This window comes from Scyliorhinus torazame, chromosome 1, assembly GCF_047496885.1.
Source record: "Scyliorhinus torazame isolate Kashiwa2021f chromosome 1, sScyTor2.1, whole genome shotgun sequence".
Classification (NCBI taxonomy): Eukaryota; Metazoa; Chordata; class Chondrichthyes; order Carcharhiniformes; family Scyliorhinidae; genus Scyliorhinus; species Scyliorhinus torazame.
In genome coordinates this window covers 311046433-311066007 of record NC_092707.1, presented here as the reverse complement: position 1 = coordinate 311066007, position 19575 = coordinate 311046433, and the positions used below count along the sequence as shown (strand labels likewise).

The 19575-nt window shown below is 46.9% G+C and overlaps 1 protein-coding gene and 1 long non-coding RNA gene across 3 annotated transcripts in view; both read left to right on the top strand.

Annotated features, from left to right (window-relative positions):
- Window positions 1–14756, top strand: part of LOC140392464 (uncharacterized) — a 75648-nt gene extending 60892 nt beyond the window's left edge. The window contains exon 2 of the long non-coding RNA XR_011935406.1: window positions 12525–14756. This is a non-coding gene — a long non-coding RNA (uncharacterized lncRNA). The remainder of the gene's footprint in view (window positions 1–12524) is intronic.
- The window catches only part of ccdc85a (coiled-coil domain containing 85A), a 1121509-nt gene that overhangs the window by 257651 nt on the left and 844283 nt on the right, over window positions 1–19575 (top strand). The window lies entirely within an intron of this gene.

The window sequence follows — 19575 nt, the reverse complement described above, 5'->3', positions numbered from 1 at the left end:
GTCAGTCGGGGTGGGGGCATGTTGAATTGCACGCACCTTCTCTGCGACGGGGTGCAGACCCTCGCGGTCCACCCGATAACCTAGGTAGACTACTTCTTTTGCCTGAAATACGCACTTTGTGTGACGTAAACGGACTCCAGCCTCCGAAAGGCGTTTAAGGACAGCCTCCAGATTTTCCAAATGCTCTTGCTCCGACGTCCCTGTAATCAACACGTCATCTAGGTAGACAGCCACACGTGGTAAACCTCTCAAAATGCCCTCCATAACACGTTGAAAAATTGCGCAGGCAGAGGATACTCCAAAGGGCAACCGTGTATATTCATACAGGCCCCGGTGTGTGTTAATTGTTACATATGGTCGGGAGGCAGGGTCCAGCTCCAACTGCAGGTAGGCGTGACTCATATCTAATTTTGTGAATGAGAGTCCGCCTGCAAGTTTCGCGTAGAGATCCTCTATGCGAGGCATTGGGTATCGGTCGAGTCGGGAAACTGTATTCACTGTAAGTTTATAGTCGCCACACAAGCGAACTGTGGCATCTGGCTTCATTACTGGCACAATTGGTGCTGCCCAGTCAGCAAAACGGACAGGCCTGATAATACCCAAACTCTCCAAACGAGTGAGCTCCCCTTCTACCTTCTCGAGCAAAGCGTAAGGCACTGGGCGCGCCCGGAAATAGCGCGGTGTGGCTCCTGGTTCAACTTGGATACGGGCTACGGCCCCTTTTATTTTCCCCAGACCAGGCTGGAATACCTCTGGGTATCGTCCTAGCACCTCAGTCAACCCTCCAGAAACTGTTTGGAGGATGTGCTGCCATTGCAACCGCAAATGGCGCAACCAGTCCCGACCCAACAGGCTGGGCCCATGGCCACGCACTACGATAAGTGGGAAACGCCCCTCCTGGCGTCCATAGACAACAGGGGTCATTGTAGTTCCTGCAATGTCCAGTGGTTCCCCCGTGTAGGTGGCCAACCTGGCCTGTGAGTCAGTTAGTGTAAGGGTCTGTATACCCTGCTTGATGCGGTCGAATGTCCTCTGGGCGATCACGGAGACCGCTGCGCCAGTATCCAACTCCATCTCCAGCGGGTGGCCATTGACCCGTACTGTCACCTTAATGGGGGCCACACGGGGAGCTGCCACACAATGCAGCTGCAGGCAGTCGTCCTCCGTCTCCACGTCCTCAGGGGTGGTCGCCGCAGGTTCATCCACATGGAAGGTACGGCCTCTGGGCTGGTCCCAGTTACGGTCGGAACGACGGCGCCTCTGGCGTCCCCAGGACCGCCGTCCGCGACGGGGTCGGCGCCTACAAGTCTGACACGGACATGGCTCCTCATCCATTGGCTCTGGAGAAGGCTCCCTTCGGGGAGGAATGTCCGATGGCCACTGGCGTCGGTCTGGTCGTTGCCTCGCCCAAGGTACCGCAGGAGTGCGGGGGCACGTTTTTGGGCGGAAAGGGTTTCGCCCCAAGGCATGCACTTCCATTCCCTGTAGCTCCTGTACTCCTCGCTCTGCGCTCTCTCGGGACAAGACTATTTGTATTGCCTGTTGAAAAGTCAATGTTGGCTCCGCTAACAACTTTCTCTGGGTGGCCGCATTGTTAATACCGCAAACCAAACGGTCGCGTAACATTTCTGACAAGGTCTCACCATAGTCACAGTATTCCGCAATCCCGCGTAGCCTGGATAAAAAATCGGCAAGGGATTCTCCAGGGGTCCTCTCAGCGGTATTAAACCGGTAACGCTGGACTATCGTGGACGGGGTTGGGTTAAAGTGTTGCCCCACTATATTCACAAGTTCGTCAAACGTTTTGGTGTCCGGCGCAGCTGGGTACGTAAGGCTCCTAATCACCCCAAACGTATGCGGCCCGCAGGCGGTGAGCAATATGACCACCTGGCGCTCGTTTTCATTGATATTGTTTGCCCGGAAATAGTAACGCATCCGTTGTGTGTACTGGTTCCAGCTTTCCAGCGCAGCATCAAAAACATCCAAACGTCCGTACAGAGGCATGGTATAATAGAAAACAACTTCCAACCTGTATCCAACAAAAATCCAGGGAGGTGGCTTCAGCAGTGTAGACAGCTATTCACTTTTACCTTCGTCGCCAGTTTTGTAAAGGCCCCGAAGAATCCAGCACGAGTTTTAAGGATACAAAATAATAAAGTTTATTTACTATAACAATATATACATAGTCGTAGCAGTAACTTCCCTTGCTACCTTCTCCTTCCTCTTGGTTCCTGGACTGGCCAGCTTATTTATAGTAGGAGTTTCTCCGCCCCCCTCATTGGGGAAGTTCATACTCCCATAGGATTGTGGGATAATCATTAGTCCCCAGCCAATCGTCAGTAGGCAGGTTATAACAATCTTCATGAAAAGAGGAATGCAATGCTTGAACTTTGATCCAATCTGAAGAAAATGAAAAAGGTGAGATTCACATCATGAAAGAGCAAATGCAGATTTTAAAAGCTGAAAAAGAAAATCCTAAGAAACAGATTGACAATCAAGCAAGTGAATTCGAAGAATCTAAGGAGTAATCAATGACCATAGAATCATAGAAGTTACAGTGCAGAAGGAGGCCATTCAGCCCATTGAGTCTGCACAAGCCCTTGGAAAGCGCACGGTACTTATGCCCACACCTCCATCCTATCCCCGTAACCCAGTAACCCCACCAAACCTTCTTTTTTGTACACTAAGGGCAATTTAGAATGGTTAGCCCACCTAACTAGCACGTCTTTGGATTGTGGGAGGAAACCGGAGCACCCAGAGGAACCCACGTAGACACTGGGAGAACGTGCAGACTCCACACAGACAGTGACGCAAGCCAGAATTGAACCTGGGATGCTGGCGCTGTGAAGCTACAGTGCTAACCACTGCGGTACCGTGGTGCATTCAATTGCTCTGAAAGCAATTGAATGCCCAGGTGAAGTTAATCATAGAATTTACAGTGCAGAAGGAGGCCATTCGGCCCATCGAGTCTGCACTGGCTCTTGGAAAGAGCACCCTACCCAAGGTCAACACCTCCATCCTATCTCCATAACCCAGTAACCCCACCCAACACTAAGGGCAATTTTGGACACTAAGGGCAATTTATCATGGCCAATCCACCTAACCTGCACATCTTTGGACTGTGGGAGGAAACCGAAGCACCCGGAGGAAACCCACGCACACACGGGGAGGATGTGCAGACTCCGCACAGACAGTGACCCAAGCCGGAATCAAACCTGGGACCCTGGAGCTGTGAAGCAATTGTGCTATCCACAATGCTACCGTGCTGAAAGTGTGTGTAGGGATCTTGCTGCTGTTTCTGAAATAAAGGTGACTGAACTCACCAGAATAATTGATAAGCTGAGCGAAAAGATTCATCGGCTTGCAAGATAATTTGAAAGTAAAACAGCAAACATTTGTTTGGCTGAAATAAAGGTTCCATTACGGAATGTATACATCCAGCAAAAACATAGTGAAGACCACAGAAAAAGAAAATTCAAGTGCACTCAATGAATAAACTGAGTGCATATTCCCTTTGGAAGGAATGGGACAAGTCCACAGTGTCTGAGAAAAGCAGAGGGGTGGTTAATAAAGAGAAACACAACTCGAAGGAGCATAAAAAGCATATCAAATGAAAATAACCAAGTACGAGAAACAGAGTACTTCTACTATTCCTCCAAATGTGACAGAGATGTGAAAGAACTGTCAAGCCTCAAGACTGTCTGAATTTATAAAATCAGAGACCTGAGGTAAGGGAGAAGGGATAGCAAGTAAATATTGTATTGCAAATAGCTATACTCCATTGGAAGGGAGGAATGTTTTCTTATGAGAAGAAAGGGGAATGTTTTGTGTGCCTGCATGCCATTGTAATATACAGGTGCTCACTAGAACAAGTGTTAGTATGGGACTAGAGAATAGCACCACCCACAGTATGAGGTATGGGGCTGTCCCACTGTGTGCGCGTTTAGCTGCGTGTTTCCCGCCGCTCACAGCGCTGAGAAACACAATGCTATAAAATGTCACTCCGGTTAGATAGGAGATCTCAGCAGGGAATGCCCGGTTGAGGCAGCACTTAGCCCCATTTTGTTCACTGAGGAGATCCGCTTGCCGGAACTCCTCATTGTAGTGGGAGATCAGGACTCCATTTTTAAATGGCATCCCGATCTCTGGAGCTCTCAAAGCGATTCTCAACCCCCCCCAACCCCAATGCACTATGTTAGCCCCCCCCCCACCTGCAACACCGGTGCAGCGCACCCTGGCCTGATCACGCCACTGTGCAAAAAATGCTAGCTTGGTCCTTGGCACTACCAACCTGGCCTCTGCCATCTGGTAGTGCCACTTGGAACCAGGCAGTGCCAGGCTGTCACCCAGGTAGCACTGCCAGAGTGACAGCCTGGCAGTGCCAGGGTGACACTAGCCATGATCGTAAAGAGGACATAGACAGGCCACAATCTGCCGGCCTTAGTCACGATCACGCCCAACTAGCGACTTGACGAGGCTGGTTAATCTCGTGAGAGGCCTATAATGTGTCACAATCTAGATCCCGCCCATTGAGACAGGATCCAGATTTGCACATTCAAGTGTGCAGTCAGGCTCACTTGAATATGTTAACGCTGGCCACACCTCGGAGACCAGAGCAAGCACCATTTAGCACTGGTTTCCACACATGTGGACCAGCTGTACCAGCACTTGGGCATGGGGGTCACCTGGAGGCTCCTGGGTGGTCAGGTTCTGGGCAGGGTGGTGCCCTGGCACCCCAATGCCATTCAGACACCATGGCACTGTGAGTCTTGCACCCTGGCAGTGCCATCTGTGTACCACCTTGGTACTGCCAGGATTCCCATGTGGCACTGCCAGGCTGGCAAGGGTGCCATGTTGGCAATGACAAGGTGCCTCGGTGGCATCTTGTCCGCATCCGGAGGTGCCCTGCCCTTATGGGGTGGGGTGCGGGGGGCTCAAATTTCCTCATTGGTGAGTTGGGGTGTTGGGGGGTTGTCTGGAGGCAGCAGAGAGGAGGTCTAGAGATCAGGGTGCCATTTTAAAAATGGCTCCCCAATCTCTTCCTACACTGGCGAGTGGAGGCCCTGAAATGGAGCAGAGTCCTAATTAATAGCAGGGTCGTTCTCGGCACTGCAAGCACCGGGAAAACACTCACCTAAATGCGCCTGACACGGGACTCTGTTTCATTCCCATTAAATTAGGCCCACAGATTTTTAATTAGTAATGGGCTGAAGGATTATGGAGAACTGGCAGGAAAGTAGAGTTGTGGTTGAGAGGAGATCAGCCATGACCGCATTGAATGGTGGAGCAGGCTCGATGGGCAGAATTACCTACTCCTGCTACTGGTTCTTTATGTTCTTCGGTTCTACTCTGGTACAGTTGCGAGTTGGCATCATTCTGAATGTTTAGCTGATTCCCAAGATTGCATTCAGCGCAATGGGGACAGAGTTGCAAAGAGGTCTCCTAGCTTTGTTTGATTGACAATTTTATTGCCTTGTAATTTATTGATCTTTGAATGGGTTCTCAATGCATGTGTGTTTATTTGGATAGGAATAAAAGTTTCTTCAATGGGACTTTTACTGGCTATATTCGATTTATAATCTCATGGGCAGGTTAAGTGGGGGATTTTTTTTCCAAGTGCATATTTAATTTCTGATTGTGTTTTGGTTCCCAGCTCCAGACTAGAGTTCCCCCATGATTTAATAATCCTCTGAGGAGTCATGTCTCCTGCTAAAGCCAACCTGACTCCATCAAAATTGCAGGGTTCTGTAATGATCAACCCTGCAACGGAGTTGACATAGTCAGGAGTGTTGCATGTGGTCTTCCTACCCGCACCCTCATCTTGTGTCAGCAACAATTGTCAGAAACATGAATGGGAGCTGGAATCGGGTCTCACCTGCCATTTTTAATGCCCTTCTACTTCCATTCTGACATGGATGGAGGTACAAAAATCTAAGCCAATGCCTTGATTATTGCTGATAAACTCCTTCCTTTTTCTCACTCAAAGCACTGCCCCCAGATTCTGGAACTTTCCTCATCATTGAAATCCATCTTTTTCCTCTCTCTCTCTTCTATCTCCTTTTTCCTGAATTCTCTTTCTCTCTCTTCTGAACTAGCTTCATGTTGTCTCTCATAAAATGAACAGGCTTTCTTGCTCTCGGCACCTCTTCAGGGAGGGACACTGCCATTGTTGGTTGCATCCTTTTACCCACCCCACCCCACCAAAAGCAAACAGTACCAGCCAAGCCACACCACAAATTTCATTTGTGAGGAGCCAGCAGACTCAGCACACAAAATAGAAAACTTATTTACCATTCTATTGATAAATAACACACTATGTTAGGGTGTCTGGATATTTCAGCTGGCAGGTAATCTGTGCAACAAAATTATCTATCCTGATAAGTGTTACAAGCAATATGTTTATAGTATGTGTTATTTAAAACATTCTTCTATGAATTAAATAGAGAAAATAGTCCCACACAATAATCTCAGGGTCTGTTACTGACAGCAATCTGTTGTAATCATGCTGGAGAAAATATTTCTTTCACCTTAGGCCAGATATCTAGCATTTGCTTAGATGGGCAAGAGCCAGTTGATGTGGTCACGCATTAATAATGGATCAGTATAACACAGAATCATTTGCTGAAATACACCATGACGCATCCTTGGGGCAACAGTAATAATGACAAGAACTGATATTTAGAAAAACATCCCAAAGCTCTTTACAGATGTAATAAGTGGTAGTAAATGAAATGCATATCCCGTGTTCATTTTGTTAGATAAATGAATACGAATTGGGAAATACTGATGGTGCATGGATTGAAAAATGCCTTTATTTATAAGTTCATAGAACATACAGTGCAGAAGGAGGCCATTCGGCCCATCGTGTCTGCACCGACCCACTTAAGCCTTCACTTCCACCCCATCCCCGTAACCACTCCTAACCCTTTTTGGTCACTGAGGGCAATTCATCATGGGCAATCCACCTAACCTGCACGTCTTTGGACTGTGGGAGGAAACTGGAGCACCCAGAAGAAATCCCTGCAGATACGGGGAGAAATCAGTATAACACAGAATCATTTGCTGAAATACACCATGACGCATCACGGTAGCCTTGGGGGCAGCACGGTAGCCTTGTGGATAGCACAATTGCTTCACAGCGCCAGGGTCCCAGGTTCGATTCCGGCTTGGGTCACTGTCTGTGCGGAGTCTGCACATCCTCCCCGTGTGTGCGTGGGTTTCCTCCGGGTGCTCCGGTTTCCTCCCACAGTCCAAAGATGTGCAGGTTAGGTGGATTGGCCATGATAAATTGCCCTTAGTGTCCAAAATTGCCCTTAGTGTTGGGTGGGGTTATGGGGATAGGGTGGCAGTGTTGACCTTGGGTAGGGTGCTCTTTCCAAGAGCCGGTGCAGACTCGATGGGCCAAATGGCCTCCTTCTGCACTGTAAATTCTATGAAAGTGCAGACTCCGCACAGACAGTGACCCAGCAGGGAATCGAACCTGGGACCCTGGCGCTGTGAAGCCACAGTGCTATCCACTTGTGCTACCATGCTGCCCAGCTACCTCCTTAATGCAATTGCTAATTAGACCTGCCTAACAAAATTTAATGGCTAGGTGATTTTTTTTTGATCTAGTCAAAATTGTCTGTGCTCTTTTGGTTGGACATTTGAACAGAATTTGAACTTTGAAGTTCACAGTCAAGATATTATGATATTCAACAATCATAGGTAAAAGGAGGTTACAAAAGGTCAAATTCTAGAATTATACTACGATTCACAGTGCTGTATTAAATCACGCTTCTTGCCAAGACACTCGGTAGAACTTTGAGACTTTTAAATTATGCCTTGTGCTAAGTGTGGATGAACCCTGAGTGCATTCATCTGGCATTCTTCTTTATGGAGACATAACCTATTTTGATATAATCACACTCAGAATGTATTTCATGTGTAGTAATGGCATAGTTATGATTTCCACAACAGAATTACTGTCACTTTCATACCAGGTTGACTTATTTTTCAGTTTTGGATCAGAAGCCATCAATGCACGCCTTTCCTTATTCAATATTGTCAAGAGATATGGAATATATATGGCTTTGAATGAGTTTCATGTTTCTATCATCTTTGATGCAAGTGCTGATGTACAAAAGATGCTAATCCCACGCTGCAAAGCAATAATCAAAAGAATAATGCTGACTTGCGCAAGATATTTTTCAGGAACATCATAAAATGTACAGGCTACGTTCTCTGTATTTTGGTTGCAATCTATAGAATTCTGAATCGAAAATTTTATGGGTTATTCTCAGATCTTCCTAATCCAATTGAAATATCTGCTTTGGCTTATATTAGCTTCTTCCAGTAAATGTTTTCTCTTTCATAAGAGTTTATTTCGGTTTTTGATTAAGTACGTCAGCATCCTTAAATCATTAATTATGTCTGGGTGGCAGAGTAGCACAGTGGTTAGCACTGTTGCTTCACAGCACCAGGGTCCCAGGTTCGATTCCCGGCTTGGGTCACTGTCTGTGCGGAGTCTGCACGTTCTCCCCGTGTCTGCGTGGGTTTCCTCCGGGTGCTCCGGTTTCGTCCCAAAAGGCGTGCTTTTTAGGCCAATTGCACATTCTGAATTCTCCCCCTCGTGTACCCGAACATGCGCCGGCATGTGGCGACTCGGGGATTTTCACAGCAACTTCATTGCAGTGTTAATGTAAGCCTACCTGTGACAATAAAGATTATTTAAAAAAATTAAAATTAGTTTGCTGGGAAACTGTAATTACTGTTTAACTGTACTTGGTAGTCATGTGGTGGGTTAGCTCAGCTGGCTGGACGGCTGGTTTGTGATGCAGAATGATGCCAACAGTATGGGAATTGAACCCATGTTGTTCAATTCCCATACTGGCTGAGGTTACACATGAAGGCACTGCCTTCTCTACCTTGCCCCTCGTTTTAGGTATGGTAACGCTCCGGTTAAATCACCACCGGTCATCTTTCTCTCAAAAGGGGAGTGCAGCCTATGGAACTATGGTGACTTTCATTTTCAATTGGTAGTACAAAACTTGAAGATTGCTGTAATGAGAGGCGTGCTGTCGAAGTTTTCCATCTTGCACTCATCGGGATAAATTCAAAAGTCTCAAATTTATATTACAGGCAAAAAGGGTGATGACTATCTGGCAAGTTGACTCTGATTGGTGGAAGCTTTGCCATGGAGAAAGCCATGCCCCTTATAGTTTACCGTTACTTCCGCCATGGCAATTGTCATGACACACTCGTGCACGGTCAATTCCAGCCCCACTTACCCAGAATCTAAACACAGGTGAAATAAGATTTGATCCCAGCTCTGGATCACTGTCCATGTGCTGTTTGCACATTTTACCCGTGTTTGCATGGGTTTCGCCCCCACACCCCAAAGATGTGCAGGGTGGGTGGATTGGCCACACCAAAATGCCCCTTAATTGAGAAAAATTAATTGGGTACACTAAATGTCTTTAAAAAATGATGCAGGAGCAGAATTAGACGATTTGGGCCATCAGGTCTGCTCCATTATTTGATCATGGCCAATATGTTTCTCTTGCCTTCTCCCCATAACCCCTGATCCCCTTATTAATAAAGAACCTACCTGTCTCTGTCTTAAAGACACTCAGTGACAGCTTTCTGCGGCAAAGAGTTCCACAGATTCACAACCCTCTGCCTGAAGATATTCCTCCTCACCTCGGTTTTAAATATATTGTCCCTTCAGTCTGAGGCTGTGCTCTGGGGTTCTAGTCTCTCCTACAAGTGGAAACATCTTCTCCACATCCACTCTATCTAGGCCTCTCAATATTCTGTACATTTCAATGAGATCCCCCTTGTCCTTCTAAATTCCATTGAGTACAGACTCCGAGTCATCAACCGCTCCTCACACGACAAGCTCTTCATTCCCAGGATCATTCTTATAAACCTCCTCTTGACCCTCTCCAAGGCCAGCACATCATTCCTTAGATGCAAGGCCCAAAACTGCTCACAATATTCCAAATGGGGTCTGATCAGAGCCTTATACAGCCTCAATTGTACATCCCTGCTCTTATATTTTAGCCCCCGCAACCGGAATGCTAACATTGCATTTGCCTTCCTAACTGCCAACTAAATCTGCATGTTAACCTGAAGGGAATCCGGAACTAGGACTCCTCAGAAGTTCCTTTGTGCTTCAGATTTCCAAAGCCTTTCCCATTTAGAAAATAGTCTATACCTCCATTCTTCCTGCCAAAGTCCAGAAACTCACATTTTTCCACCTTGTATTCCATCTGCTACTTCTTTGCCCTCTCTCCTCAGCTGTCCAAGTCCTTCTGCAGCCTCACTGCTTCCTCAACACGACCAGCCACTCTACATATCTTTGTACAATCTGCAAACTATGCAACAATTCAAGATCGTTGTTGTATATTGTGAATAGTTGTGTTCCCAACACTGACCTCTGTGGAACACCACAAGTCACCGGCATCCATGCTGAAAAAGACCCATCCCTTTAGCCCCAGATTCTGCCTTCCGCCAGCCTCGATCCATGCCAATACCTTGCCCTCAACACAATGAGGCACTTGTCTTATTTAGCAGGCTCCTGTACGGCATCTTGTCAAAAGCCTTCTGGAAATCCAAATAGACCACGTCCACTGGCTCTCGTTTGTCTAACTTCCTTTTTACCTCCTCAAAGAATTCAAACAGATTTGGCAGGCATGACATCCCCTTGACGAATCCATGCTAACGCAGCCCTATTTTATCATGCACTTCCAAGTACGCCGCAATCTTGTCCAGGATAATGGACTCTAAAATCTTGCCAACGACCGAAGCCAGGCTAACTGACCTATAATTTCCCGTTTTTTGCCTTCTTCCCTCCTTAAACAGTGTTGTTACATTAGCCATTTTCCAGTCCTCTGGGACCTTCCCTGACTCCAGTGATTCCTGAAAGTGATTCACCACCGGTGCCTCCACAATCTCCTCCGCTGTCATCTTCAGAACCCTGGGGTGTTGTCCATCCAGCCCAGGTGATTTAATCACCTTCAGACCTTTCAGCTTTCCTGGCGCGTCTTTAGTGATGGCCACACACTCACCACTTTCCCCTGACTCTCTTGAAGTTCTGGTATCCCACTGGTGTCTTCCACCGTGAAAACTGATGCAAAGTACCTATTCAGTTCCTCTGTCATTTCTTTGTTTCCTATTATTGCTTCTCCATTTTCCAGTGGTCCGTTGCCCATTCTTGCCTCTCTTTTTCCTTTTTTATATCGAAAAAAAACTCTTTCAATCTTCATTTATATTACTAGCTATCTTACACCCATATTTCATTTTCTCCCCCCTTTTTGCTTTTTTAGGTGTCCCCTGACTTCCCATTAATCCTCACCACATTATATGCCTTTTCTCTTGCTTTTATGCTGTCCCTGACTTCCCTTGTCACCAATGGTTGCCTCATCTTCCCCTTAGCATGATTCCTCCTCCTTGGGATAAATTGCTTCCTGAAAACGCCCAAAAAACCCCCCAAAATTGCAGTTCCACTGTCTTCCTTGCTAGGCTCCACTTCCAATCAATACAAGCCAGCCCCTCTCTTCAGTCTTTGTAGTAACCTTTACTCAATTGTCATAATGTTACTTCTAATTCCAGTTCCTTCCTATCAAACTGCAGGATGAATTTTTACATATTGTGGTCACTGCCCCCTCAGGGGTCCTTCACCTTCAATTCCCTAATCAAGTCTGCGTCATTACACATTATCAAATCCGGAATTGTCTGTTCCCCCATGGGCTCTACCCACAGCTACTCCAAAAAGCCATCTCATAGACGTTGCACAAATTCCTTTTTGTGTGTTCCGCTACCAACCTGATTTTTTCAGTCCACCTGCATATTGAAATCCCCCATTATTGTAATGTTGCCTTTCTTATATGCCTTTTCTATCTCCTGGTTTATTTTCTTCCCCACATTCTGACTGTTGCTAAGGTGCCTGTACATAATTCCCATCAGGGTCTTTTTACTTTTGCGATTTCTCAACTCTACCCGTATAGACTCTTCGCCTTCCGACCCAAAATCGTTTCTTGCTATCAAATTAATTTCATTAACAAGGTAACTCCGCCCCCTTTGCCCATCTGCCATTCCTTTCAACAGGAGTTATACCCTTGGATATTTAGATCCTGTCATAATATGCACCCATGCACATCATGAGGTAAAAGCAGGCAGTGACAGACACCCAGGTGAGCCAATCAATGTACAGAACAGAACACGACCAATCACAAGACAGGACACCAGAGGGAGACTTACACATATAAAACACACAAGGCATCAGCACTCTGCCTCTTTCCGCTAGTGATAGCTATAGTGATAGTCAGGGTGTACAAATCATTCAACACCTCCAACACATGGATCAGAGCTAGCCTGGTCTAGATAGTTAGCTTTAGTTTACTTAGGGTAGTAGAGAGTCAACCCACAGGCAGCTGAGTGTTTTGTTGCTAGAGTTCAATAAATCTTTTATTGAACCAATGCCTTCGTTTGGTGTGTACTTGATCAGTTAATTGTATCGTGTGCAATCTGTGTTACCCCAGGGTGAACAACACGACATGGTACCAGAAGTGGCGACTGCCTCTAAGTAATTTACCTTTGAAAATTCTCTGAAGACGAGCAACTGCCTTCCTGTGGCATGGAAAAGATTCAGCAGCTCCGCATCTCCGGGAACCTTGGCGCCAACTGGCGGGCCTTCAATCAAAAATTCAGCCTATACCTTGAGACCCCGGGCCTCGAAAGTGCCTCCGAAGTGTGAAAAATCGCCCTGCTGCTGTCTACTGCAGGGGACTAGGCCATCCAAATCTTCAATTCGCTCACTTTCTCCGACGGTGAGGACAAGGCAAAGTTCCAGACTGTCCTCGCAAAATCCCACAGTCGCTGCGCGGTTGAGACAAACGAAATCTTCGAGCTTTACGTATTCCAGCAGCGCCTTCAGGGTAAGGACAAGCCTTTTCAGTAATTTATTACTCAGCTTCGCATTCTAGCGCAGTCCTGCAATTACGGAGACACCGCTGACTCCCTCATCAGGGATAAGATTGTGTTTGGCGTCCACTCCGACGCCCTGCGGGAGCAGCTCCTAAAAATAAAAAATATGACCTTGCCAGTGGCCATCGAGACATGCAAAGTCCACGAACTGGCGAAAAGTCGCTATTCCCGCCTGAAGTCGGCAGAGCAAATCCAACTCGCCTCCCATGAGGCTGAAAGTGTACAGGCCATCGCCCGAATGCAGGACCTGAGCATCGATGAAGGCGGCCATTTCGCGCGCTTTTCCAGGGCCCCCACGCATGCGCACCACGGTCGGGAAAACAAAGCGGCCGAAGACTACACTGCGCAGGTTCGAGCGGCGGATGACCGCACTGCGCAGGCGCGACGACGCGCTGAATGTCACAATGTCGACTTAATGGCGTGCCCCAACTGCGGCACCGCCCATTTAAAGCGGCAATGCCCCGCGAGAGGCAGACGATGTCTCAACTGCAAGAAGCTTGGCCATTATGCTACTCTGTGCAGATCTGCACCTCCGACAGGGGGCCAGCGGTACCAGGCCCAACGAAAATGAGTTTGAAGTGTGCAGCAAGGGCTGCTGGACCTGGAACCGGATCCCATCACCGATCCAGAGGACGACTGCCCTGAGTCCACGTATCGAGTGAGCATCATCACCATGCATAACCATGCCTCCTCACTTTCACCAACACACACGCACATCCTTAAAGTGGATTGTACGGACTCAGCTTCGGATTTCTATCTCGCACTTCTGGCATACAGGGCAACCCCTTTGTCCAATGGGTTATCTCCGGCTCAGCTCCTAATGAATCGTAACCTGCAGACGACTGTCCCGGCCATTCATGTACCTGACCTGGATAACCTTCCAGTGTTGCAAAAGATGCAGCAGATCAGAAGCAGGCAAAAGATCACATATGATGCTCACGCTACGGATCTGCCGCTCCTCTCTCTGAAGGACACTGTTCGCATTCAGTTGCCTGGTGGCAGCTGGTCAGCTCCTGCTGTTGTGGTTCAACAGGCTGCTCCCAGGTCATTCGTGGTTCGCATGGCGGATGGATCGATTGTAAGGCGTAACAGAAGGGCGCAACGCAAACTTGCATGCCCACCACCGGATCTCACTTTCCCAGATGCCACTTTGCCCGACCCGGACACCTCGCTCCATGAGGCCACCAGTCTGGCTGCATGCCAAACGGTCAAGACACCATCATCTCTGCCTCCACCTCGCAGGCGGTCCACGAGAATCCGTCGACAGCCTCAACGATTGGACTTATAAATAATTCCATGTATATATGATGTTATGTTTCTGCACGCTAGACACCTTACATGTACATATCCATCCACTCACCGATTTTGTTTATAGTTCCGCTTGTAAATATGTTGTTTCTGCTCTCAGCAAGCGACAACATTTTTTTTTTAAAAAGGGAGGATGTCATAATATGCACCCATGCACATCATGAGGTAAAGGCAGGCAGTGACAGACACCCAGGTGAGCCAATCAACGTACAGAACAGAACACAACCAATCACAAGACAGGACATCAGAGGGGGACTTACACCTATAAAACACACAAGGCATCAGCACTCTGCTTCTTTCCGCTAGTGATAGCTATAGTGATAGTCAGGGTGTACAAATCATTCAACACCTCCAACACGTGGATCAGAGCTAGCCTGGTCTAGATAGTTAGCTTTAGTTTACTTAGGGTAGTAGAGAGTCAACCCACAGGCAGCTGTGTGTTTTGTTGCTAGAGTTCAATGAATCTTTTATTGAACCAACGCCTTTGTTTGATGTGTACTTGATCAGTTAATTGCATCGTGTGCAATCCGTGTTACCCCAGGGTGAACAACACGACAGATCCCAGCCTTGATCCCATTGCAGGCACATGTCTGATGCCCACAACATCGTACCGCTCGTTTCAATGTGCGCGAAAAGCTCATTTAATTTTTTTTGTATACTGTGCACCCTCAGTCCGGCATTGACCACCCCTTCTCAAAGTTGTCTGCTTAAGTAGGCTTCAAATGAAGTTACTGTGAAAAGCCCCTAGTCACCACATTCCATGTGACAATAAGCGATTTTCATTTCATTTCATCCGTTGTGCCTGAAATTAGATTCCTGCCACTTTCCAAACCCTCTGTTCTATCACTTGTTCTGGAAACTTTACTAACGTCACCTGAGCCCTCCTCCCTTTAACTAGTTTAAAGTCCTTGTGGCCACCCTATTTCACCTTTCTGCTAGGGTCCTGGTCCCAGATCAGTTCAAACAAAGCCAAATAAACTACAGTCACCAAGTTTGTAACTTTAACACAAGTAACCTTTTATTGATAATAATAATAATAATCGCTTATTGTCACAAGCAGACTGCAATGAAGTTACTGTGAAAAGCCCATTGTCGCCACATTCCAGCTCCTGTTCGGGGTGGCTGGTACAGGAATTGAACCCGCGCTGCTGGTCTTGTTCTACATTACAAGCCAGCTGTTTAGCCCACTGTGCTTATTATGCACAGTATTATAATTAAACTGACTGTAAACGGAATGTAACTATCTAACATCCCTTTCCCAACCATCTTCCTTTGTTTATCTCTCTCTTTTTCTCTCTCCCTCTCTCTTTCTTTCTTTCTTTTTCTCTCTCTCGATGTAGAGAAATAGATATATACAGACAATACAAAGGGAAAGGAAATATTCATAAAATAAAAGGCTAAAGATCTTTGATGCACTGGGATGACTTGCAGGTAATGTGTTTCTGAGGTTCAGGCTTTCATGTTGGTAGTTCCTCCTTCTAGGCTTGAGATGGTTTTCTCTGGCTAAGTTGACTACCTCCTCTAACTCAGGATAATTTTTGGTTCATAGCTAAGTATGTGCCAGGCACTCACTGCTTTCAGAACAATAAAGCAGTTCTTTCTTTTCAACAAGCAGGGGAAAGAGAGAGAGCATTTGTTTCACTTTCCGGTCTCAATGCTTTTGCCAAATTCTCTCAGAAAACATCATGCAAGAACCAATCGCCGAGTGTTGTCAGGCAGAATACTGTCCCTGACCAACCCACTTGTTTCCAATTAACCAATCAAACAAGTCCCTTCAAAGCTGTTTCCTAAGATCCACTCGGTGCTGAGCAATCTGTTTTCTCCTATCCAAAATACAAAACCTGGGAACAGTGTCCTGGCAAGCACATTGTTTCTTTGAGTCATCTGCTTAAAGATGCATCTCAATTATGAGTGCATGGACCAAAATAATTCAAATAAAATAAATGGGAGCAAACAAAAATAAACAGGAAGGACTCTTACAGAACACTCGGCTGGTCAGAGTCAACTTGACAATCAATTACCAGCCTTTCCTCCTGTAGCATAAATTGTTGTGATCGTTTGCAATTTGGCATTCTTGTGTTTGTCCTGATGAGTGCAAGATGAAAAGTTTGGCAGCATGTCTCTCATTCCAGCAATGCTGTTTGACTCTTAAGTTAATAAACAGTTTTGCCTATCATCGGATTTCTTGTTGAAATTCAACTGTATTCAATTGCCACATTGTTGTGTCTGGCTCAATTGAGTTTTCAGGCAGTAAGCTGGGACCGAGTAATGTCGCAGTTGTGAACTGTGCAGACCTTTTGCTAAGGGTGGCTGGGAGATCTTGAAGTGGTGCCGATAGAATAACCTTTTTCTTATACATAAAAAGTAGTTGTGATAATAGAAGCAAAGATGTAATAATATACCTTAAGGCTGTGCAGTGGATACCTGTGATTTGCAGTGCATTTAATTGATGACTCAATCTTCCATTATCTCTCATGGGTTATTAGGTCTTCAGGATCATTAGGAAGAGCTGCACATCCTGAGGCGCCCGTCAATTCTTGTATTTAAAGTGAAGTAATCTAAGATTTACTTATTGAACTTTGAGGAGAATGTTAGAAACAAACATCATCCAATGTTTCATTATGTTTAACAGGGATACTAAATGCTTTTATGTTGACTTTTATTGCCAGGTACAAAGTTATTAAGCGATTAAGTGATCAAAGAAGTCTAATTAATTTGTTAAACATGATTTCCTTTCATAAAACCATGTTGGCTGTGCTTGATCCAATTCCTACTATAACCTCCTGCAAAATGGATTTGAAAAATCTCCCTCTGAAGATGTTAGGCTAACTAGTTTTTAGTTTCCTGCTTTCTTCCTCCCTCCATTCTTGAATAAAGGTATTATTTCCTTTTGCAAACATTTGGAAAATTAAAACCAATACCTTTATTATCTCTGTCTCAATGTCTTATTAATCACATTGTTAGGGTCCAATGGCAATAATTTTGGGTGGAATTTTCCCATTCTGGGACTAGGTCCCATGGTGGTGTGGGAAGGTAAAGTGTTTTCTGCTGTGGAGGCCGGCAGGAAAACATGCCAAATTCAACAGCAATGGCCGTAATAATTTTGTAACCAGGGGCGAAATTCTCCCGTAACGGCGCGATGTCCGCCGACTGGCGTCCAAAACGGCGCCAATCAGACGGGCATCGCGCCGCCCCAAAGGTGCGGAATGCTCCGCATCTTTGGGGGCCGAGCCCCAATATTGAGGGGCTAGGCCGACGCCGGAGGAATTTCCGCCCCGCCAGCTGGCGGAAACGGCCTTTGGTGCCCCGCCAGCTGGCGCGGAAATGACATCTCGGGGCGGCGCATGCACGGGAGCGTCAGCGGCCGCTGTCAGTTTCCCGCGCATGCGCAGTGGAGGGAGTCTCTTCCGCCTCCGCCATGGTGGAGACCGTGGCGGAGGCAGAAGGGAAAGAGTGCCCCCACGGCACAGGCCCGCCCGCAGATCGGTGGGCCCCGATCGCGGGCCAGGCCACCGTGGGGGCACCCCCCCAGGGCCAGATCGCCCCGCGCCTCCCCCAGGAACCCGGAGCCCGCCCGCGCCGCCTTGTCCCGCCGGTAAATAGGTGCTTTAATTTACGCCGGCGGGACAGGCAATTTATCGGCGGGACTGCGGCCCAATCGGGCCGGAGAATCGAGCGGGGGGGCCCGCCAACTGGCGCGGCGCGATTCCCGCCCCCGCCGAATCTCTGGTGCCGGAGACTTCGGCATCCGGCGGGGGCGGGATTCACGGCAGCCCCTGGCGATTCTCCGACCCGGCGGGGTGTCGGAGAATGACGCCCCAGGTGTTTAGTGCTGCATTTCGTGCCTGGATGTCACGTAGTCCAGTCACTCCAGGGTGCCATATTGAAAATGTGCTCTACATCACTGATTCACTGTTGAGGAAAGAAAGTGGGCCTCCTGAAAATGAAGATGGATCTCCAGGAGCACGCTGAGGCTAGAATATGGAACCCTCCAGGTCTGCAAATCAGAAATGTCCACCTGCAGATGCTCCCTTGTTCCAAACGAGGAGCGAAATTCTCCTACCCGCCCCGCCACATTTCTGCCCCGACCGGCCGGCGGGAGTCTCCGTAACACCAGCCGGTCAATGGGGTTTCCAATTGTGGGGCAGCCCCACGCCGTCGGGAAACCCCCGGGCGCCGGCAAAACGGAGACTCCCGCCGGCGGAGAATAACGCCCATGTTTCCCGCCAGTGTGTTTCTTGCTGGTATTGCGGAGAATTGGTGCGGGTGGAAGATTCCGGTTGGACCTCCCACCAACAGGATGCAAGTAAGTTTCACGTTGGACTCCAGCGGGTTTTCCGACCTGCCATAGCGGGGACCAGCAGAAGATCCAGCGTGAAACCAATTCTTTGGCCTCCTGCCATATTCTCTCCCGCAATCCCCCACCCCCCCAAAGCCTGTCATCGAACCCAATGGCAGGAGCTTGGGAGAATTTCATCTTGTTAAATGGCAACTAGATTGGAAAGGTTTCATGGCAATTACATTGTTATGGCAATTGCTTTGTTAAACTGGTGAAGGGTATTGGTCCACCTATTAATGAGGACAACTGGAACACTGAGGTGAGGAGGAACAGCGGTAGTCCAGTACTTTTCTGATTTGGAAATAAACCTGTTTTAAGGCACAGAGTAGTTTCAGGACCATTCTTGCTCAAATGAAACATACAGTTATTGGAACTAAAGTAGGAGCACTGGACGGTTCTATGTTTGCACAGTAAATGTTCAATATTTCTGCCATTTTGTTGTCTTTACCATTGAGCTTAGCTCTTCCATCCCTCCGTTGTCTTATCTATACCTCTGGCTTCTTTTATGGTTACTATTTGTATTCCTTGATTTAATTTTGTTATTCTACTTTGCTTTCAGAATTGATATTAACCTCCTTATATTCTATTCTGTTATCCTTTCCTTCTATTGTCTGCACATTTAGTGTATGCAATGTTCCTTATTTCAATTTTACCATTTAAAAAAATTTGTCAATGGTGTTTAATTATTCGTTAATTTGTTCTTGTCTTGTACTGGATTATCTTTCTCCTGAAATGTATTCTCTATTTTGGACACTCATGACCACTGTTCTCTTGGTCCATTTTTTTTCGATTTCGCCTACACTCATTCAACTTTCACCCCTCAAATTTGTTTTCCGATCTATCACTTTGTTTTTTTTCTGACTAATGTCTTTTGGAATCATCATTTTATTGTGCCATGATCACAACTGTCTTGATATTCCCCATTTTCTCTTATTTTTCTTTCTGATTCATTTTCCATG